The 21,486-nt window shown below is 38.5% G+C and overlaps 1 protein-coding gene across 1 annotated transcript in view; it reads right to left on the reverse strand.

Moving 5' to 3' along the window:
- FRMD5 (FERM domain containing 5) overlaps window positions 1–21,486 on the reverse strand; it is a 410,262-nt gene that overhangs the window by 375,743 nt on the left and 13,033 nt on the right. The gene's annotated exons all lie outside the window — the stretch shown is intronic.

Here is a 21,486-nt window from a genome sequence, read left to right on the forward strand (position 1 = left end):
GTCTTCATTTTACCAGATATAGCAATTAATATGTATGAAACTCACATAACAGAAAAATGGAAATTTTTTAGTATTGAAAGCTAAATCAAGGCAGTCATTCTAACCTGGTGGTTCTCAAACCTAGCTGCATATTAGAATCCTTCTGGGAAACTTTAAAAATTCCAATACCTGGGGGTTTCCCTGGTGGTGCAGTGGTTAAGAATCCGCCTGCCAATGCAGGGGACACGGGTTCGAGCCCTGGTCTGGGAGGATCCCATATGCCTCGGAGCGACTAAGCCCGTGAGCCACAATTGCTGAGCCTGCGCATCTGGAGCCTGTGCTCCGCAACAAGAGAGGCCGTGATAGTGAGAGGCCCGCGCACCGCACCGCGGTGAAGAGTGGCCCCCGCTCGCCGCAACTAGGGGGAGCCCTCGCGCAGAAACGGAGACCCAGCACAGCCTAAATAAATAAATTAATTAATTAATTAAAAAAAAAAAAAATCCAATACCTGGACCACACTCCAGACCAATTATATTAGAATGTCTGAGAGTAGGGTCTTGGCAACAGGCATCTTTTAAAAAGCTTCTCAAATGATTCCAATGTGCAACTAAGTTTGAGAACTACTGCTAGTTAAATTGTTACCTGACCTAAAAAAATCTCCTTTACAGAGTTTAAAATTCCACTACCAAGACACAAGTAAGATTAATGACTGTCCTCTTTTCAAAATTAAATATACTCATAAAGACTAAATTAACCAAATGCTTTGATTCAAATTAGCTTAGTAAGAGTACTTTCTTCCTAACACTTAGCTAAAGTCAGCCCCATGAAGAGGTTGAGAGTTTAAATAAGGTTAGGGGAAAAGATAACTCATTTTGGAATATATCATGAAATACCTTGGGAGCGGTTAGGTATGAAAAGGCTGCAGAAGGAAGCAATGAGCAACCGGAAATCATCATGAGGACACCAGGAATATGGAAGAGGATGAACCAGGGAGTAGCAGAGGAATGAAAAGGAGCAGACAAGTGAACCAAAGACTAATTGCAACTATTTAAAAATTTGTCTAGGGCAAAGGGTACAAACTTACAGTTGTAAGATGAATAAGTTCTGGGGAATCTAATGTACAGCATGGTGATTATAGTTAATAATGCTATATTATATACCTGAAAGTTGCTAAGAGAGTAGATCTTAAATGTTCTCACCAGAAAAAAGAAATGGTAATTATGTGATGTGAGGATACCTTTGGCTAAAGCTAAGGTGATAATCATTTTGCAATATATACATGTATCAATCAACACATGTACACCTTAAACTCACGCACAATATTATATATCAATTATATTTCAATAAAGCCAGAAAATTTTTGTCTAAAAATTTCCATTAATCCAATCTGTAATGTAATCATTCCTAATAATATCAAATCTTTCAGGTTGAGTAGAAGAGACTACCTATGCAGAGCATCTTAGTATGATTTCTATATATTATTTCATTAATCAAATATTTTATGTACTTTTAAAATATAACATTTAAAATTTTTAATCCTTTCAATTTCATGAAGTACATATTATTATCCCCATTTTACAGATAAGAACACTGGGTTTGAAGGAGGGATTAACTTTTTTTGTTTTGTCACAATGAAAAGAAACTTAATCAAAAGGTAATTATATTGAAATGCTAGAGAGGGTGTGGAGAAAAGGGAACCCTCTTGTATTGTTGGTGGGAATATAAATCAATACAGCCACTATGGAGAACGGTATAGAGGTTCCTCAAAAAGCTAAAAATGGAATTATCATATGACCCAGCAATCCCACTACTGGGCATATAACCTGAGAAAACCATAATTCAAAAAGACACATGCACCCCAGTGTTCACTGCAGCACTATATACAATAGCCAGGTCATGGAAGCAACCTAAATGTCCACCGACAGGTGAACAGATAAAGAAGATGTGGTACATATATACGATGGAATATTACTCAGCCATGAAATGGAACGAAACTGGGTCATTTGTAGAGACGTGGATGGACCTAGGGGCTGTCATACAGAGTGAAGTAAGTCAGAAAGAGAAAAACAAATATCATATATTAACGCATATATGTGGAATCTAGAAAAATTGTGCAGATGAACCGGTTTGCAAGGCAGAAATGGAGACACAGATGTAGAGAACAAATGCATGGACACCAAGTGGGGAACAGGGGGGTGGGTGGAGTTGAGAGATTGGGATTGACATATATACACTAATATGTGTAACATAGATAACTAATGAGAACCTGCTGCATAGCACAGGGAACTCCACTTCGCTGTACAGTAGAAACTAACACAACATTGTAAAACAACTATACCACAATAAAAAAAATTATATTGTAATATTTGGTATCTGAAAGCATATAGATATAGGTATAGGTATATCTCCCAGCTGCCCTGAATAATTATGCCTTACATAACTGGCTATTGTCCTCTGATATCTGCTCATCTGATCTTTTCTTTTTAAAAAATATTTAAAATATTTTCCAATATGTTATAATTATGTTCATTTCAAGGTAAAAATGTAACAAAAAAGAATTATCCTTTACTTTTCTTCTTGACTCACACCTATGCATACCCATACACGCTTCCCTTTTTGGTGATAAATGGTTATCTTGAAATTTTAAAAAAAATTACTAAGCATAAAAAATCTCTGACACAAGATAATCAAATATCACACCTGACTGATCTTCTAACTTCACAAAAGATTAAAAGCATAAGCTGTTGTTTTTATGCAGTAAGCTAAGGGAGAGATTTTATTTGCATATTTTGAAACATTAGCAACCAAAATAAGAGCCAGCTAATGAGAAAGTATGAGCTTCCTTCCTCGAAGCTGAAAGGAATGTCATTTCCACCAATACTTAACAAGTGACCTTTGCAGGGAAGTTTCCCTTAAAATATGGCTGGCAGTAGTTTAAGCTACAGCATCTTCTTCCTGATACAGAATCTCCAGGAGTCACCTCAGAAGGAATGGTTTGCTCTGGGCTGATCGGACCTGGGGCTCACAGACCTGAGGAGGTCATCCGGAGAAGAATGCCCAACTGTTTGAAATGCCTTCCTGACACTGTCTTGTGGTTTATATGTGATGTGTCAATTAATTTACTTCAGTTCAAGAAACATTTCTTAACTATACTGGAAACAAGCACTTGTATTCAATATTGTAGGACATAAAAAGATCTAATAATCTAAGTCACCATTGTCTCTTGCCTGGATTATTACAAAAAACAAACAAATAAAACCAGCCCCAACCTCTCCCTTCCCCCCAAAAAAACAAAACAAAAACAAAAAACTGCCCTTCTGGGGCTTCCCTGGTAGCGCAGTGGTTAAGAATCCGCCTGCCAATGCAGGGGACACGGGTTCGAGCCCTGGTCCAGGAAGATCCCACATGCCCCGGAGCTACTAAGCCCGGGCGCCACAACTACTGAGCTTGCGCTCTAGAGCCCACGAGCCACAACTACTGAGTCCGTGTGTCACAACTACTGAAGCTCGCGAGCCTAGAGCCCATGCTCCACAACAAGAGAGGCCACCGCAATAAGAAGCCCGCGCACTGCAACGAAGAGTAGCCCCCGCTCACCGCAACTAGAGAAAGCCGTGCACAGCAACAAAGACCCAATGCAGCCAAAAATAAATAATTACTAAATAAATTAAATTTAAAAAAAAACTGGCCTTCCCCCATCTACTCATGTGTCTCCAATCTATTCTTCATATTGCAGCCAAGTGTGCTTTTTTTTTTTATTGGACTATAATTGCTTTACAATGTTGTGTTAGATTCTGCCGCATAGCGAAGTGAATCAGCCATATGCATACACATGTCCCCTCCCTTTTGGACTTCCCTCCCCCAATCCATCCCACCCAACTAGGCAATCACAGAGCACCAAGCTGAGCTCGCTGTGCTATATAGCAGGTTCCCACTAGCTATTTTACACATGGTAGTGTATTTATGTCAAATCTAATCTCCCAATTCATCCCACCTTCCCCTTCCCTCCCTGTGTCCACACGTCCGTTCCCTACATCTGCCTTTCTATTCCTGTCCTGCAAGTAGGTTCATCTGTCCCATTTTTCTAGATTCCACATATATGTGTTAATATACGATATTTGTTTTTCTCTTTCTGACTTACTTCACTCTGTATGACAGACTCTAGGTCCATCCACATCTCTACAAATGACCCAATTATTTTTATGGCTGAGTAATATTCCATTATATATATGTACCACATCTTCTTTACCCATTCATCTGTCAATGGACATTTAGGTTGTTTCCATGTCCTGGCTATTGTAAATAGTGCTGCAGTGAACACTGGGGTGCATGTGTCTTTTTGAATTATGGTTTTCTCAGGGTATATGCCCAGTAGTGGGATTGCTGGTTCATATGGTAGTTCTATTTTTCGTTTTTTAAGGAACCTCCATACTGTTCTCCACAGTGGCTGTATCAATTTACATTCCCACTAACAGTACAAGAGGGTTCCCTTTTCTCCACACCCTCTCCAGCATTTATTGTTTGTAGATTTTCTGATGATGACCATTCTGACCGGTGTGAGGTGATACTTCATTGCAGTTTTGATTTACATTTCTCTGATAATTAGTGCTGTTGAGCATCTTTTCATGTGCTTCTTGGCCATCTGTATGTCTTCTTTGCTGAAACGTTTATTTAGATCTTCTGCCCATTTTTTGATTAGGTTGTTCGGTTTTTTGATATTGAGCTGCGTGAGCTGTTTGTATATTTTGAAGATTAATCCTTTGTCTGTTGCTTCATTTGCAAATATTTTCTCCCATTCTGTGGGTTGTCTTTTCATCTTGTTTATGGTTTCCTTTGCTGTGCAAAAGCTTTTAAGTTTAATTAGGTCCCATTCACTTATTTTTGTTTTTATTTTCATTACTCTAGGAGGTGGGTCATGAAAGATCTTGCTGTGATTTATGTCAAAGAGTTTTTTCCTATGTTTTCCTCTAAGAGTTTTACAGTATCCGGCCTTACATTTAGGTCTTTGCAGATGACATGATACTATACATAGAAAATCCTAAAGATGTCACCAGAAAACTACTAGAACTAATCAATGAATTTGGTAAGGTTACAGGATACAAAATTAATGAACAGAAATCTCTTGCATTCCTACACACTAACAACAAAAGATCAGAAAGAGAAATTAAGGAAACAATCCCATTTACCATCCCAACAAAAAGAATAAAATACCTAGGAGTAAACCTACTTAAGGAGGCAAAAGACCTATACTCAGAAATCTATAAAACACTGATGAAGGAAATCAAAGATGACACAAACAGATGGAGAGATATACTATGCTCCTGGATTGGAAGAATCAATATTTTGAAAATGACTATACTACCCAAAGCAATCTATAGGTTTAATGCAATCCTTATCAAATTACCAATGGTATTTTTCACAGAATTAGAACAAAAAAATTATACAATTTTCATGGAAACACAGAAGACCCTGAATAGCCAAAGCAATCTTGAGAAAGAAAAACAGAGCTGGAGGAATCAGGCTCCCTGACTTCAGACTATACTACAAAGCTACAGTAATCAAGACAGTATGGTACTAGCACAAAAACAGAAATGGTACAAGATAGAAAGCCCAGAGATAAACCCACACACCTATGGTCACCTAATCTGTGACAAAGGAGGAAAGAATATACAATGGAAACAAGACAGTCTCTTCAATAAGTGGTGCTGGGAAAACTGGACAGCTACATATAAAAGAATGAAATTAGAACACTACCTAACACCATACACAGAAATAAACTCAAAATGGATTAAAGGCCAAGTGCACTTTTAACAACATAATTCTGACCTCATTCCCCTTATTAAAAACTCCAATTATTTCCTACGCCCCCCAGGATAAAATAATAAATCATTAGGACTGCATGATGAAGCCCCTGCCTACTTCAATCAGCCTCATGACATGCCACACTCCCCCTCATTCATTAAATCTCCATAACCCTGACTTTTTTCAGTACTTAGAACACATCGTTATTTCTGAAATCTTAGATACTGTTCCCGTCTACTTTTTCAATTCCCTTCTCACTTTCACCTAGCTATTTCCTACTCTCCATTAGAATTCACTTTAAACATTACTTCTTCCAGGAAGCATTCCCTAATTCCCCAGACTAAGTTATGTCCCCTTATTGTATGCTCCTGTTAAAACCTGCATTTCTCCATCATTATACTGAACACACTTATAATTATTGGTTAACGTCTGACTTTTCTTTTTCTTTCTTTCTTTTTTTTTTAATTTTTGGCTGTGTTGGGTCTTTGTTGCAGCGAGAAGAGGCTACTCCTTGTTGCGGTGCACAGGCTTCTCATTGCAGTGGCTTCTCTTGTTGTGAAGCATGGGCTCTAGGTGCACAGGTTTCAGTAGTTGCAGCATGCAGGCTCAGTAGTTGCAGCACACAGGCCCTAGAGCGTGCAGGCTTCAGTAGTCATGGTGCACAGGCTCAGTAGTTGTGGCGCATGGGCTTAGTTGCTCCACAGCATGTAGGATCTTCCCAGACCAGGGATCAAACCCATGTCCCCTGCATTGGCAGGAAGATTCTCAACGACTGTGCCACCAGGGAGGTCCCAATGTCTGACTTTTCTGATTGACCAGAAGTTTCACTAGTGCATTTAAGACAGTGGCTACCTCCATTCATTATTGAATGAATAAAATTAATTAAAAATTTGTTCACTGCCCTCAGAAGAACCACAGTCTAGTTGAGCAAACATACACACACACACACACACACACACACACCACTTTTAATTTTAATACAAGATAAACTAAGTGTAGGAGGGACACGACATGCAATGAGAGTGATAGGAAAATAAGGAAGGGAGACATTAACTCTTAGTAAGAGGATGTAAAATAGCACTACTTGAGCTGAGCCATGATGGATGGGAAGAACTCCAACAGGAAGAATGGTGGGAAAGGATTCCACAAGGAAGGAGGAGCCAAGGTATGCAGAGAAGAGACTACAGGTAGATTTGGGCAAAGGCAAGTACTCCACTGTGACTGAGGTATGGCATGTTTGGAAGGGGGCGGTGCAAGACAAAGCTGGAAAGGTAGGCTGGCTTTATCAAAATGAATATCAGACTGAGGTATTTGTGTGTTATTCTGCAGGCAGGAGGATCAGATCTGGCTTTAGAGGATATTCTCCATCGTATAGAATTAAATAAAAGAGAAGGAGAAAAGAGGAAGAGAGATCACTTAGGGACTGTTTAGAGATCTAGTTCCAGTAGATAGCAGTCTCTCCACACTCTCAATATGTCTGTAAGCATTTTAAACACACAAGCAATAAAGAAACCTCTGTCCTGCTGCACATAAGCATTTCCAAGGGAATGCAGGTTATCCTATGGATACTATAGATGATAATTCCAGGAGAAGAAAGGATCTATTCAGCTAAATTTATGCTGAGAGGTGCAAGTTCCAAAGTTCGAGTGGTTTTCTCAGGTTTTTATTTTTTTCAGCTTTATTGAGGTATAATTGACAAAATTGTAAGATTTAAAGTTTACATTGTGATGATTTGATATATGTGTATATATTGTGAAAGAATTCCCCCCAAAGAGTTAACTGACACATCCATCACCTCACGTTTGTCTTTTCTTTTTTTCTTTTTCTTTTTCTCTTTTGTGTGTGTGTGTGTGTGTGTGTGTGTGAGAACGTCTAAGTTGTACGCTTTTAGAAAATTTCAATTGTACAATAGTGTTATCAACTATAGTCACTATGCTATACGTTAGCTCCTCAGGCCTTATTCATCTTATAACTGAAAGTTTGTACCCTTTTACCAACCTCTCCCTGTTTCCCCCACCCCAAAGACCCTGGCAACAACTTTTCTACTCTCACTTTCTATGAGTTTGACTTCTTTTTGGATTCTTCATATAAGTGATACCATGCAGGATTTGAAACAGATTTTTATCAGGGCTGAATAACATTATCTCCAGTAAGAGTGCTGCTCTTTCATTTAAAGAACAAAATGCCTCAATTATGTAAAGAAAAGAAGGTGATCTGGCTTTTTAAAATTATTATTTATTTATTTATTTATGGCTGCATCGGGTCTTCATTGCTGCACGTGGGCTTTCTCTAGTTGAGGCGAGTGGGGGCTACTCTTCCTTACGGTGCACGGGCTTCTCACTGTGGTGGCTTCTCTTGTTACGTAACACAGGCTCTAGGCGCGCAGGCTTCAGTAGTTGTGGCACGTGGGCTCAGTTGTTGTGGTGCGTGGGCTTAGTTGCTCCACAGCATGTGGGATCTTCCAGGGCCAGAGCTCAAACCCGTGTCCCCTGCATTGGCAGGTGGATTCTTAACCACTGCGCCACCAGGGAAGTCCCGCTGATCTGGCTTTTGAGTACAAAAATAATAGTAGAAAGTTGAATAATTAAAAACTCTTCCCCTATTTCAGGAAAATGAATTTTCATACACAGCTGGTATAACCACAATCTACCTAAAAAACCAATCTGACAATTAGATTCCTACAAGCAAAAGATGGTTGATAATATTTCTATTTTCTATGGCACAGTGCCTTATGCATGAATTCGTAACACAAGCTTCTCACAACTTTGAAATTTCTTACATCTTTTCTAAAGAATTTGACTTTTTTTTCTTACTTTCAGGTGCTTTGTTTGGCGTATGATGGGCATTCCTTTTGCATGCATCTCAGTAACAGAATGTACGCAGTTTCATATATTTGTGGGTATCTTTCTTTCCTAGGTCCTATATAAAGTATTTGCAAGAAACTATGGAATTGTAATTCCTCCAAGGATGAATATTGCTCCATTTATATAAAATGTATGTTTCACTGCTGTTTCTGTGCATTTCTGCAGACTTAATAAGCTTTTATTTCAGTTCTGAATCACAATGTAATTATGATTAATTTTAAATGGCAGTTAAACTTAATATATGTATTTCAAGTAATACCTATAATTAAAACATCAGTAATATGAATGGTATGACGAAGGTCATGGCCGCATGCACAGGCATTGACAACTATGTTAAGGCTGCCGTTTGGCTGAGAACAATTTTATGACACTACCCTGATTTCAGAGATACATCCTGATTTCAGAGATGCTAATATGTGGGTAAAGGAAATACATCACAGAGTCAATGAAATACGGTAAGTCCTGCCTCCACAACTAGATTATAAGTCTTTGAAAGTTGGAACCTGCATCCAAGTAGGATGTTCTCTGTAAATAACCTCACCTTGATTCAAACTGACCTAATAAGAAAGTATATTGGCTCACAAAACTGGAAAGCCAGAGTGATGTGGGAGAAGCTTTCAGGGTTGGTTAACCCAGTGGAAAAATTATGTGATCAAGAACTCAAGTTCTGGGCTTCCCTGATGGCGCAGTTGTTAAGAATCCGCCTGCCAATGCAGGGGACACAAGTTCGAGTCCTGGTCTGGGAAGATCCCACGTGCCGCAAGCAACTAAGCCCGTACGCCACAGCTACTGAGCCTGCTCTCTAGAGCCCGCGAGCCACAACTACTGAGCCCACGTGCCACAGCTACTGAAGCCCGTGTGCCTAGAGCCCGTGCTCCGCAACAAGAGAAGCCACCGCAATGAGAAGCCCGCCCACCGCAACAAAGAGTAGCCCCTGCTCAAACCCATGAGAAAGCCCGCACACAGCAACAAAGACCCAACGCAGCCAAAAATAAATTAAAATAAATAAATTTATTTTTTTAAAAAACTCAAGTTTTTTCCATCTCTCTGCTTGTCTTCCTTAATATCAGCTTCATTCTGAGGCTATCCTTTCCTCTTCCTCAGTGGTCTTAAGATAGTTGTCAATAGCTATCGAGCCTACATCCTACCTCTTAACATCCAGCCAGAACAATAAATGTCTTTTTCCAGAAGCTTCCAACAAACATCTATGACTTGTTAGAATTGGTTCACATACCTCTTTTTAAGCCAGTTACCTGAAAAGGGGAGGGATTATCCAGATCAGTTTAAATTAATCAAGTATCCAATATAGAATTGGATTTGTTTCTCCTGAGGCATATGGAAGGGTGAACTCTTGGTCAAAATCAGAGTTCTGTTAGTAAGGAAAAACAGAATAATAATTTCTGCCTACTCCAGAAATCCTCCTGAATACTTTTTCAACTCCACTAGTCCCTAGCACATGACACACTAATGGTAATTTCATTAAGACCAAGGACTGTGCCTTACTTATCTTTTCTACTATCTTTAATTTCCTGCACATAGTTGATGCTTAATAAATATATTATTATGGTGTATAATAGTGGTTGTGTTCTTTGCCAAAAGAATCTCGAAATGACCTATAGTTTTCTTTCTTTATTCAGAGGTGAGGCCCTGTAACAATAGAAAAAAAACAAAAATTTTGCTTGAAAAAAGCAGCCCAGTAAAATTCTTGATATTCTGAAGAATTTCATGGACATAGCAGCTTATCCATGAAAGCAAAGTTGAAGGTGTGTAATAGATGAATAGTGAAACTTTTTTTTTTTTAAGAAACAAGATATATTAAACAAAGCTGTTTATCAAGAACTTTAGAAAAGATTCAGGGACAAGAGAAGGTAACCTTATGTCCATATCAAAAGATTGCTTTTTGTGGAACTCTACTCCAAGGAAGACAGAAAGGGTAGCGAGTCTAGCTTTTTATTTTCTTCTTATTCTGATTCTCTTCCAATATGAATCATTTCTTGTTCTAAACTATTCTGATTTCCTTTCCTTTGATCCCCAAGGTCTGAAGACTAAAAAATAGACAAGATCTGTTTGGCTAGCTAATCCTTTTCTCCTAAGTAGTCAGAGCTTCATGCCTTAGAGACTTTTTTTCTCCTATTCTTCCCACTGTAAATGTCTCAAGGGCACCAGAACGTGAGCTCCACAAAGGCAGGGACTTTGTCTTGTTCCTGTATCCACAGTTCCTACTACTGTCTGGCCCAAAGAAGGTGTTCACTAATTTTTTTTAAAATGCAATAAATGAATGAGAAGAATGTCATTAAGAAGAAGAAATGATGTTACTATATAGTGAATTGTGGAATATTAATACTGTATTGTATTTTCCACCTAGAAAATTCTTTTAGAGTTTTAATGAGACGTGCTTGGAAAATGTACAATTTAAAATTTCATGGTAATTATTTCCCTATAGAAAATTGATATCTTCAAGGCACAGATCTGGAAAAAACTCAAATCTTGATTTTCAACAAAGTAGAAATGTATAACTCAGTTTTACATGTGGTTTATAAAAAGATCTTAGAATTAAATTAACAAAATGTCTTGCACAGAGAAGGCATTTCAGTGATTAATTTCATTGTCATAAATTGTCAAGAGTTCAAAAGACAAGTAGATGATTTGTGAAAAGACACTGCCATGCTGAACTGGAGAGTTTTCCTATTCAAATGCCTTTGGTTACTTTTCCACCACATACAGATAATGCCCCAAAATCCCTAGAAGGATTACTATGTGTGTGGCACGTGGCACTTAGATAACAGCTAGCAAATAGAGGGCGAAAGTGTTGGAAGAGGACACATCCCTTTCGTTATTCAATAAAATTGAATTATAATTTTAGGAAAAAGGCTGGATACTTAATATTCCCAAAGTGATTTCTGGACTCTGGGAATGGCAGTCTATCAGATGCTCTATACGCATAATCTCATACACCCTCCTACACCCACAGGAGGAAAACATCTACTTCTGTGCTGCTTATTATGTATGCTTGAAGGAAGCTTTTGAAAGAGGGTGACCAACTCCTTTCAGTTTGCCAGGACTTTCCCAATTATACAAGTCATATGTCCTAGGAAATCCCCCAGTCTCAGGAAAACTAGGACAGTTGATCATCCTACTTCGAAAACTCCTTTTAAAAAATAATAGAAAAGGGCTTCCCTGGTGGCGCAGTGGTTGAGAATCCGCCTGCTAATGCAGGGGACACGGGTTCGGGCCCTGGTCTGGGAAGATCCCACATGCCACGGAGCAGCTGGGCCCGTGAGCCACAACTGCTGAGCCTGCGCGTCTGGAGCCTGTGCCCCGCGACGGGAGGGGCCGCGATAGTGAAAGGCCCGCGCACCGCGATGAAGAGCGGTCCCCGCACCGCGATGAAGAGTGGCCCCCACTTGCCTCAACTAGAGAAAGCCCTCGCATGAACCGAAGACCCAACACAGCCAAAAATAAAATAAAATAAATAAATAAAGTAGCTATAAAAAAGAAAAGTGCTTTAAAAAAAAAATAAATAAATAATAGAAAAAAAAAAAGGTCATGAAGAACCTAGGGGTAAGACGGGAATAAAGACACAGACCTACTAGAGAATGGACTTGAGGATATGGGGAGGGGGAAGGGTAAGCTGTGACAAAGTGAGAGAGTGGCATGGACATATATACACTACCAAACGTAAAATAGATAGCTAGTGGGAAGCAGCCGCATAGCACAGGTAGATCAGCTCAGTGCTTTGTGACCACCTAGAGGGGTGGGATAGGGAGGGTGGGAGGGAGGGAGACGCAAGAGGGAAGAGATATGGGAACATATGTATATGTATAACTGATTCACTTTGTTATAAAGCAGAAACTAACACACCATTGTAAAGCAATTATACTCCAATAAAGATGTTAAAAAAAACAAAAAAACAAAAAAAACAAGTCACTGATGGGGCCAACTTTTACAAACATGGACTTGTATTCCTACTTGGTCAGCATCAATTTGTAACTCAGAAAGTCTTTGTTAAATATTGAAATTAAAATGGCTTTCCTGTGGGGTTAAAAAAAAAAATAATAATAATAATAGAAAACTTACTTGGACCTACCCAGGTTTCCTAATGCACTTCTTTTCTCCTTCCTGTCTTTTCCCAATTGCTCTATTACAATTCTAAAATGTTTCTCTCTCGTACCTCTACTGACTTGTTTCCCTTCCACTTGTAGTGGACTTACAAGCCAAGGTTTGGTTTATAGCTTAATATTGATTATATCTGTTAACTTCTAAGTAGGTAAATGACCTCCATGAATTTTATCAGAGTTTTCAGAAAAGGTGATGTAGGTACATTGAAAGGACTTCTTTTTTTAGCCCTAGCCTTTGTAATGAGGGATCCTAGAATAAAAATGAAAACTAACAAAATTGTGTTTACAGATTTGAAAATAGAAGTGTATGACAGTCTTTGATGGCATAAGGATACCTCTTTTTTGGGATTCTCCCTCAGTTTTTTAAAAAAGTGATTCAATTTTAAATTTTCTTCTAGTCTAGTGTATCCCAAGCTGGGGCATGCTGGAGATAATTTTAAATGATATGCAGTGATGACATCATAACTAACTTGGGCAATGAGAAAATTATTTTCCTTTCACTTTTCTTTTAGTAACATTGATTTTGGCATGAACAAAAATTTCATTTTAACATCAATATGTCTTTTTTTAATATTTATTTATTTATTTTGGCTGCGCTGGGTCTTAGTTGCAGTACGTGGGATCTTTAGTTGTGGCATGCGAACTCTTAGTTGTGGCACGCATGTGGGATCTAGTTTCCTGACCAGGGATCAAACCCAGGCCCCCTGCACTGGGAATGCAGAGTCTTAGCCGCTGGACCACCAGGGAAGTCCCATCAATATGTGTTAACACCTCTCTAAGATCTACTAATCTTCCTTTGTAACAAAGAGTGAGTCAAGTCTTGGGCTCAGAGACCAAAAGTGTCTAGCTGGAATTTGATGAAAAGGTTTTGTTTTTGTTACATTTATCTTCATGGTTACATTCTACTTATGAAAATAGAAACCGTTTTTTTATTTTCAGGAGTGATATAGAGACATTCTTCTTTTAAGGTAAATGTACGTAAATAAAAATAATCAATTTAAAGGAAAAATAGTTGGTGAAAACCATGAAGGTGAGATAAGGATTACTTAAGCACAGCAAACCTTGTCCAGGTAATTTCCACATACTCAAGGAGAGATAGAGGATAGCCTGAAAGAGGATAGCATCTAAAGCTCCCCCTTTCCCTACACAAATACAGGCACTATTTCCCTAAAGCATAACTGAATAAAACAGTGTAGCACACTATGTCAAGACACAGAACCTCAGATTTCTGCCAGGATTTAAAAGGAAAACACTTCATAATCTCTGTTTTTCTTTCTCATAGCAGAATGCCCTTCTTAGCATTCAACAAAAACCACAACTAGCACTGTGGTTGGACTTAACAGATTCCTTTAAATTCTAAGGTCTTGGCATGTCCAGAACCTGGATGCATTATGTGGGAGAGCAGCCATGAGCTCTTCATGGTATTAGTGTTGGAAGGATTGAAATGAACATCCTTGAGTTTACTTGTTGATCTGGCATTTAGAAACAGAAACTTTAAATGGTGTTTGGTTTCTGTAATTTCTCATTCCCTTTTACGAAACATTTTTTAGGTATCACATTCATACAAAAGAGGATAAATCTGTGAGAGAGCTTTCATCAATGGCAAACTTTGTTTTTATTAAAATAAATGATACCATGACATTTTACCTTCTAGTCAATATTAGAGACAATATAATTTGACATTTGATTAAATTATTTGGAAACATCACAGATCTTATCTTGGATTAAGATCTGAGAAAGCTGTGTTTCCCAAAATACCAACTTCATCAGATTAGCTTCTACAATATTAATCATCAAGTGTTTTTGAGCTTCTACTATATACTCAGCTCATGTAGACACAGAAGAACACACAAAGACTTATAACTCATGTATTCTTCTCTTAACAGATGTATGATACAAATAGGCAGACCCTGCTAACTAACACACATAAAATAATTATATAGTAATAAATTGGAGTAAATACTTATATGGTAAATAGGATAATAAAGATTTTATATGGAAGTTATGTAAGTTTACAAGGGAGTTATATGAAGAAGACAGAAATAAATGAAGGTTACGACAGTCCAAGAAAGTTTTGTGATGGGATCCTGTTTTCTTTTTAAAAGATGGATAAATTTTGAAGTAAAAATTAAAAAAGATAAAGGTGTTTAATGATTGAGATGTTGATTAAAGCAGGATTTGGCATGATATCAGGAGGGGGTGTGAAGGAAAATATGTAGAACTAGTGCTATCAGCTTGGGATGGAGCATGGAGTTTGTGAGGGGTATTGGTGAGAGAAAATACTGGTATAAGTAGAGTGAGACCAAACTGCGGAAGACCTTGAAAACTAGCCTCAGAGGATAAGCTGATTCCACAAACAGTAGAGAAACCATCTTCATAGGGTTGTTGTGAGAATTAAATGAGGTAATATTTGTGCATAGAAATGGTATTTTAGGAATATTTGTATAGCAGTAACAGGTAAACTATATTAAAATCAAAGAAGAAAATTAGAGAGCCAGATAGAAAGCTATTTCAATATTCTGGACAGAGTCAGTGAGGGTCTGGACTAGGGTGGTATCATTAGAGATAAAGAAAAGAGGCAAATCTAAAACATATAAAATTAAAATCTAGTAATTTTTATTCAATCATCATTCAACATTTATTGAGCAAGTACTATGTGTTAGGCACTGAGCCAGGCACATGCAGAATTAATGGAACTCAGGAAGATTCTGTACATAAGAAATTCATGAGCGGTGTCAAAGATTTCTGAACTAGGAGATTAGAAATAAAGGTGGTTCTTGGTAACTCACTGGCAGTCCAGTGGTTAGGACTCGGCCCTTCCACTGCCGGCAGCCCAGTTTCAATCGAAGTGGTTCTTAAGAGAGTCAGGGGAACTGCGATGGGGAGTGGATAATCAGCTCCAATTTGGCATTTGAAATTTGATGAGAATACGGATTGTCCATCACAGTTTATTTACCAAACACTGGGCTAGATGCTAAAGCTACAGGAGGTGTAAGACAAGGTCCCTATCTTCAAAGAGCTTACACTTAAACCAGGAAGAGAAGACAAATTAACAAAATGGTAAATGACAATATACAGTGAAATAAGCTAACTGTCAAATAAGTGGGACAGATAACAAATGTTACAAACATTCAGAAGCGGGAGGTAAGCACTGTGGGTGGAGCACTGAGGCTGCTTTGTGGAAGATGTAGTATTTGTGCTAAATGCAGAAGATCTGGTGGTAACAACAATGGAATAACTACTATTTCTTAATTGTTTACTTTGTTTATATCATCTTATTCACATATACTACCTCATTTAATCCTCACAGCAATCCTATGATATAGATACAGATGAGGAGATGGCTTGGAGAGTTGAAGTATGTTACAGGAGGTCATATGGTTGGTAAGAAGTAGACTAACCCATGTTTGACTCAAATGACCGTACTCTTAGCCACTTCTCTACAAGGAGAAGAAAGAAGCTGTAGAATTGAAAGTAAGAAATAGATTCAAGGGGCATGCAAGTGGAGACGTACTAAGAGCAGATTAAAAACTTGATCTAGAACATAATAATAATGATAGTTAATACTTATATAGTAGTTACTATGTAACAGGCACTATTCTATGCATATCACAGGAGCCTACTTAATCCTCCAATCCAATGAAGTTAAGTTCTATTATTATCCCCATTTTACAGATAGGGAAATTAGGTGACACTGCTAGTAAGTGGCAGAGCCAGGATTTGAACTCAGACATTCTGACACCAGAATCCATGCTTTTAACCTGCATACTATCATGCCTTTTGAATTAAGCACAGGTTAAAGTTAAGTCTTAGAATTTGGGAGGGGAAGATATAGAAGACTAGGAGGGCATAAAAATGAGCAAGAGAATGAATATAAAGCCAGGCCAAGAACACTGCTTTAGGGGCACACACAAGTGGGGACAAAAGGGGGAAGGCATGCTGACAAAGGAAATAGAGTGATGAACCATCAAATCTGGAAACTTCCCCGGTGGTCCAGTGGTTAAGACTCTGAGCTGCCAATGCAGGGGGCATGGGTTTAATCCCTGGTCAGGGAACTAAGATCCTGTATGCTGCACAGCGCGGTCAAAAAAAAAAAGGAGAGAGAGAGAATATGAACTAAATAAAACTGACAGAAAAAAATAACACTGGTTTTCTTATAGAAAGCACTCTTAGGGATGGAAGTCAAAGTCCAGGAAGTTACTAAGAGAATGGGAGAGGAGGAGGAAGGGACAGTGACTATGGACCACACATTTTAGGAGATTGACAGTGAAAGGAGAGAGAGAAAGGGCCTGAGCTAATAGTGCTGGCAAGGTCACTTCTCTTTGCTGCCCTTAGGGACTTGGCCATAGACAGTTACTCCACTCCTCCCAACCGTAAGTTGGAAGAGGATGTCCACAGAAGTTCCTCCTTTAATAAGTCAAATGGAAATTATGCATTAGTAAATGGACAAACAGGATCTCATTGTGAGTTCTTGTGATCCCTTTCAGGGCAAGTCTGTTCTGTACTACTCGTTCTAGCCCTTCTTTATAGTCTCTTTTGAGTTGTAGCTTAGATATTGCTACTAGTAGGCTGTTTCATGCCTCTGAGCTTTTCCACTTTGTTGTCTGTTTATATTCTGCAAGGTTCGACTCAAATGCCACAGTCTTTTTGTGGCTTTCTCTGACTCCAGTCTGAGTGAGACTATATCCCCACAGAACCCCGTTCCCACCCTGTCATAGCACCTGCTTCATTCCCCTACAACTGTTAGCAATTTTATTGGTCTCCACGCATAGATGACAATCTCTTGTGGAAAGAGAATAAGGTTTTCATTGCTGGCTTCGCAATGCCAAACACAAGCCTGACATAAAGTAGGCACTTGTAAGTGTTCATTGAACAAAGGTGTAAATAAAGGAAAGTAGGATTAGAAAGCATCAGGTAGCACTTCATTTGTCCATTCAGTCCATCAGTCATCCCGTAAGGACAAGCTCAGGACTGGGCTTCCAATAGTCACTTGACTTTATTTATTAATTTTTAATTTAATTTAATTTTTTACTGAAGTATAGTTGATTTACAATATTATATTAGTTCCAAGTATACAACATAGTGATTCAATATTTTTATAGATAATACTTCATTTAAAGTTTTTATAAAATATTGGCTATGTTCCCTGTGCTGTACAATATATCCTGGTAGCTTATTTATCTTATTTACTACTATTTTATACAAAGTACTTTGTACCTCTTAATCCCTTACCCATATCTTGCCCCCTCTCCCTTTCCCCCACTCATAACCACTAATTTGTTCTCTGTATCTGTAAGTCTCTTTCTGTTTTGTTATATTCATTCGTTTGTTTTATTTTTTAGATTCCACATGCATTTGACTTTTTTAAATTAATTTTTATTGAAGTATAGTTGCTTTACAATGCTGTGCTAGTTTCTGCTGTACAGCAAAGAGAATCAGCCATACATATACATATATCCCCTCTTTTTCGGATTTCCTTCCCATTTAGGTCCCACAGAGAATTGAGTAGAGTTCCCTGTGCTACACAGTAGGTTCTCATTAGTTATCTGTTTTATACTTAGTAGTGTATATTTGTCAGTCCCAACCTCGCAGTTCATCCCACCCCCCAGATTCCACATGCATTTGACTTTAATGTGGCATATCACACCAAGTTCCTCACCCATAAGATAAAGTCTGCTTATAATAATAAAATTTTTTAAAAAAAAGATAAAGTCTGCTTAGTCTCCAGAAGCTGAAAAATAGGGATTTTTAAACCTTGTAACCCCATTTCACCGTATCCTTAAACAGAAGTGGAAGTGGGAATAAGCATTCTTATTCCTTTTCACAGACAAGGAAACTAAGGCAGAAAGCAGAAGAATAATTGCAAGAAGCTCATCTCTTTTATACTTAGGTTCTCAGGGTCTCTCAAGAATTAAATGGTTGCTCAGTCTGTGCCAAGTTTCTAGATGAGATTGGCCTGTGACTCTTTCTATTCTCCATCGGTCACCTACAGATACTCATCACCCCATGACAGGCTCCCACTCTCACAACCTAATAGTTTGCCCTGGACAAATATGTCCCTATGCCAAATACATAGTTACTTGCAAAAGCATTACCCAAACACTATCACAAATCTTCCTATTAGCCAGGGCTCTTCCCCAAATGGGCCCATTCTAGTCTTGCAGATCAGAATCTGAACCACCAAAGGCTAGCCCCCGGTCTTGCAGAAGCTTGTAACAAAGGGTAGAGGGTGTGGGAATCATGAGGTACGAACAAGTTGATTAGTTGGTATTTATTTGATCCATTTTCTTTAATCCACGTGAAATGAGCTTAACAAATTGTTTACCTGGTGTCTGTCCCCTGAGGCCTGAGCATTCAAATACACTAAACAGATGATTCACCATAAAACTCCAGTTCTGTCCATTTGTAAACCCCCAGCAAAGTCAAGGTTTTCAGGTTAAGGGGGCTGTGCTCTTTGCTGATTTGTAAGTTTTAAGGCAGTTGGGTGTCTGGCTCCACTTAGTGCTGAAATGTCATAGTGCAGCCTGGTTCCGTTTTTCCACAGCCATAAAAATCAAGGAAGGGGTGAACTATCGACCGCTTTTCTGTTTTAGGCAGATATGTAGCAATCATGTTCAATTTGAGAAGTTTGAAGTTCAAATCCTTCAGTGTTTGTGCTGAAAATAATAAAAAAATGCAGGCAAGAAATATGAGGCCAGAGTTGGAGTCAAGAGGAGACCCTCTGGCTACTACGTGGTAAACCAGTTTGGGTTCTTGGTCTGTGTTCTTTGCTTTCTAGATAATGCCGCAGATCCTTTCAAAATCACTGTCCTCATGCCATTCCTAAGACTTCATGGGAGAGGAAATAGGGCGCAAAGTGAGGCTAGAATCAGAAGCTGGAGGTTTTCAATAGCATCACTGTATTAGCCCCAATTTTTAGTTTACCACATACAAAAGATTAGACGGTATATTACTGGGTTATTTTAGATTTACTAAACCATCCGGGGGCACTGTGTGCTTCTAATAAACATGTTTAAAGGATTAATAATGTTCTATGTTGAATTTCTTTCAAACGTTGCACCATAGAACACTTATTTGATCTTCAGTGTCATTCTCTGTCCATCAAGAATTTGGTCAAGTCAGGGGCTTCCCTGGTGGCACAGTGGTTAAGAATCCGCCTGCCAGTGCAGGGGACGCAGGTTCGAGCCCTGGTCCGGGAAGATCCCACATGCCGCGAAACAACTAAGCCCGTGCGCCACAACTACTGAGCCCGTGCCCTAGAGCCCATGCTCCGCAACAAGGGAAGCCACTGCAATGAGAAAACCGCGCACCGCAACAAAGAGGAGCCCCCGCTCGCCGCAACTAGAGAAAGCCCGCGCACAGCAATGAAGACCCAATGCAGTCTTTATTTATTTATTTAAAAATTAATTAATTAATTTAAAAAAATCTCACTGACTGATGAACAGGTGGGTGATAGCTCTGAGCAAACAACCAGACTCCACAACTTGAATTGCTTCCGTATGATGTTTTATATTGGTTAAGAAAACATATTGCATGGCTTTGGAAAAAAAATAATTTGATCCTGACATAGTTTTATTTTAATAAGGACAAAGGCTTCATTTTATGTCTGAAAGACAGAGGGGTCATGCTTATTACTAGTATAATCCTCGGGTTTTCCGAATGAATAGAGTTATAGAAATGAGATTGCATCTGAGTAAATACATTAATCTGGTTCCAGGCACATTTTTTTTTTTTTTGGCTAGTACAATTTCAATTGTTCATTATTCTCACTTGAATGGACCTCTCTGTGTAATCATAAAAACATTTTCTTAACAACCAGTACCAAATAATTAAAAGGATAGGATACAGTGCCCTTGTGCTATGATACAGAGATAACTCTATAACCTTTATATAAAACTTTATAAATAACAAGGTACTTTTTTATCTTAAGACCCAACTCATCTAGATACTTATTTATTTATTTAGGCTGCACCAGAATCTTCGTTGTGGCATGTGGGATCTAGTTCCCCGACCAGGGATCGAACCGGGGTCCGCTGCATTGGGAGCGCAGAGTCTCACCCACTGGACCACCAGGGAAGTCCTGACACTTAACTCATCTAATCTTTATGACTCTGCACAGTAAATATTAGTACTATCATCACCATTTTATAGATGAGTAAACTGAGACTTAGAGAGGTTGGGCAACTTGCCCATGACCGTAAATAAAGGAAGGAATAGGAAAGCAAGCCCTGTCCACATAGATCTCACCCTCTTTCCCTTCTCAGTGTATTTTCCACACCTTGACCTTTCAGTGTAATTTGGGATATTCATAATGTTTGAATGATAAGAGTACAGAAAGAAAAAAAGTTAAAATGTCAACTAAGGAAGAAATTAATAAGTACTTAACAAAAAGATAGCCACCTAAATGACAGTGTCTATTAGGTTTACATAAAAATTGCATACACAGTGCCAGAAAGTAAGGAAGGGCTCCCCCACAAAAAAGGAAAAAAGATAGGAGCATGTCAAAAGGACACAGAAGTGACCTGAAAGAGCTTCCAGTGGCCAGAGCTGGAAGAATTTGATCAAACAAAATAAATAATAATAGCATTATATTATAACCTGAAGAAGAGAATAAATATCCATGAGTCCACACTGATATAAATAAATGATTAAATAAGTAAATAAACAAATAAATGGGGGAGAAGGAACAATTCTTCCTCACAGAAGAATTCCAATTAATGATGTAG

This window comes from Balaenoptera borealis (genome assembly GCF_965194805.1).
Source record: "Balaenoptera borealis genome assembly, chromosome: 3".
Lineage (NCBI taxonomy): Eukaryota > Metazoa > Chordata > Mammalia > Artiodactyla > Balaenopteridae > Balaenoptera > Balaenoptera borealis.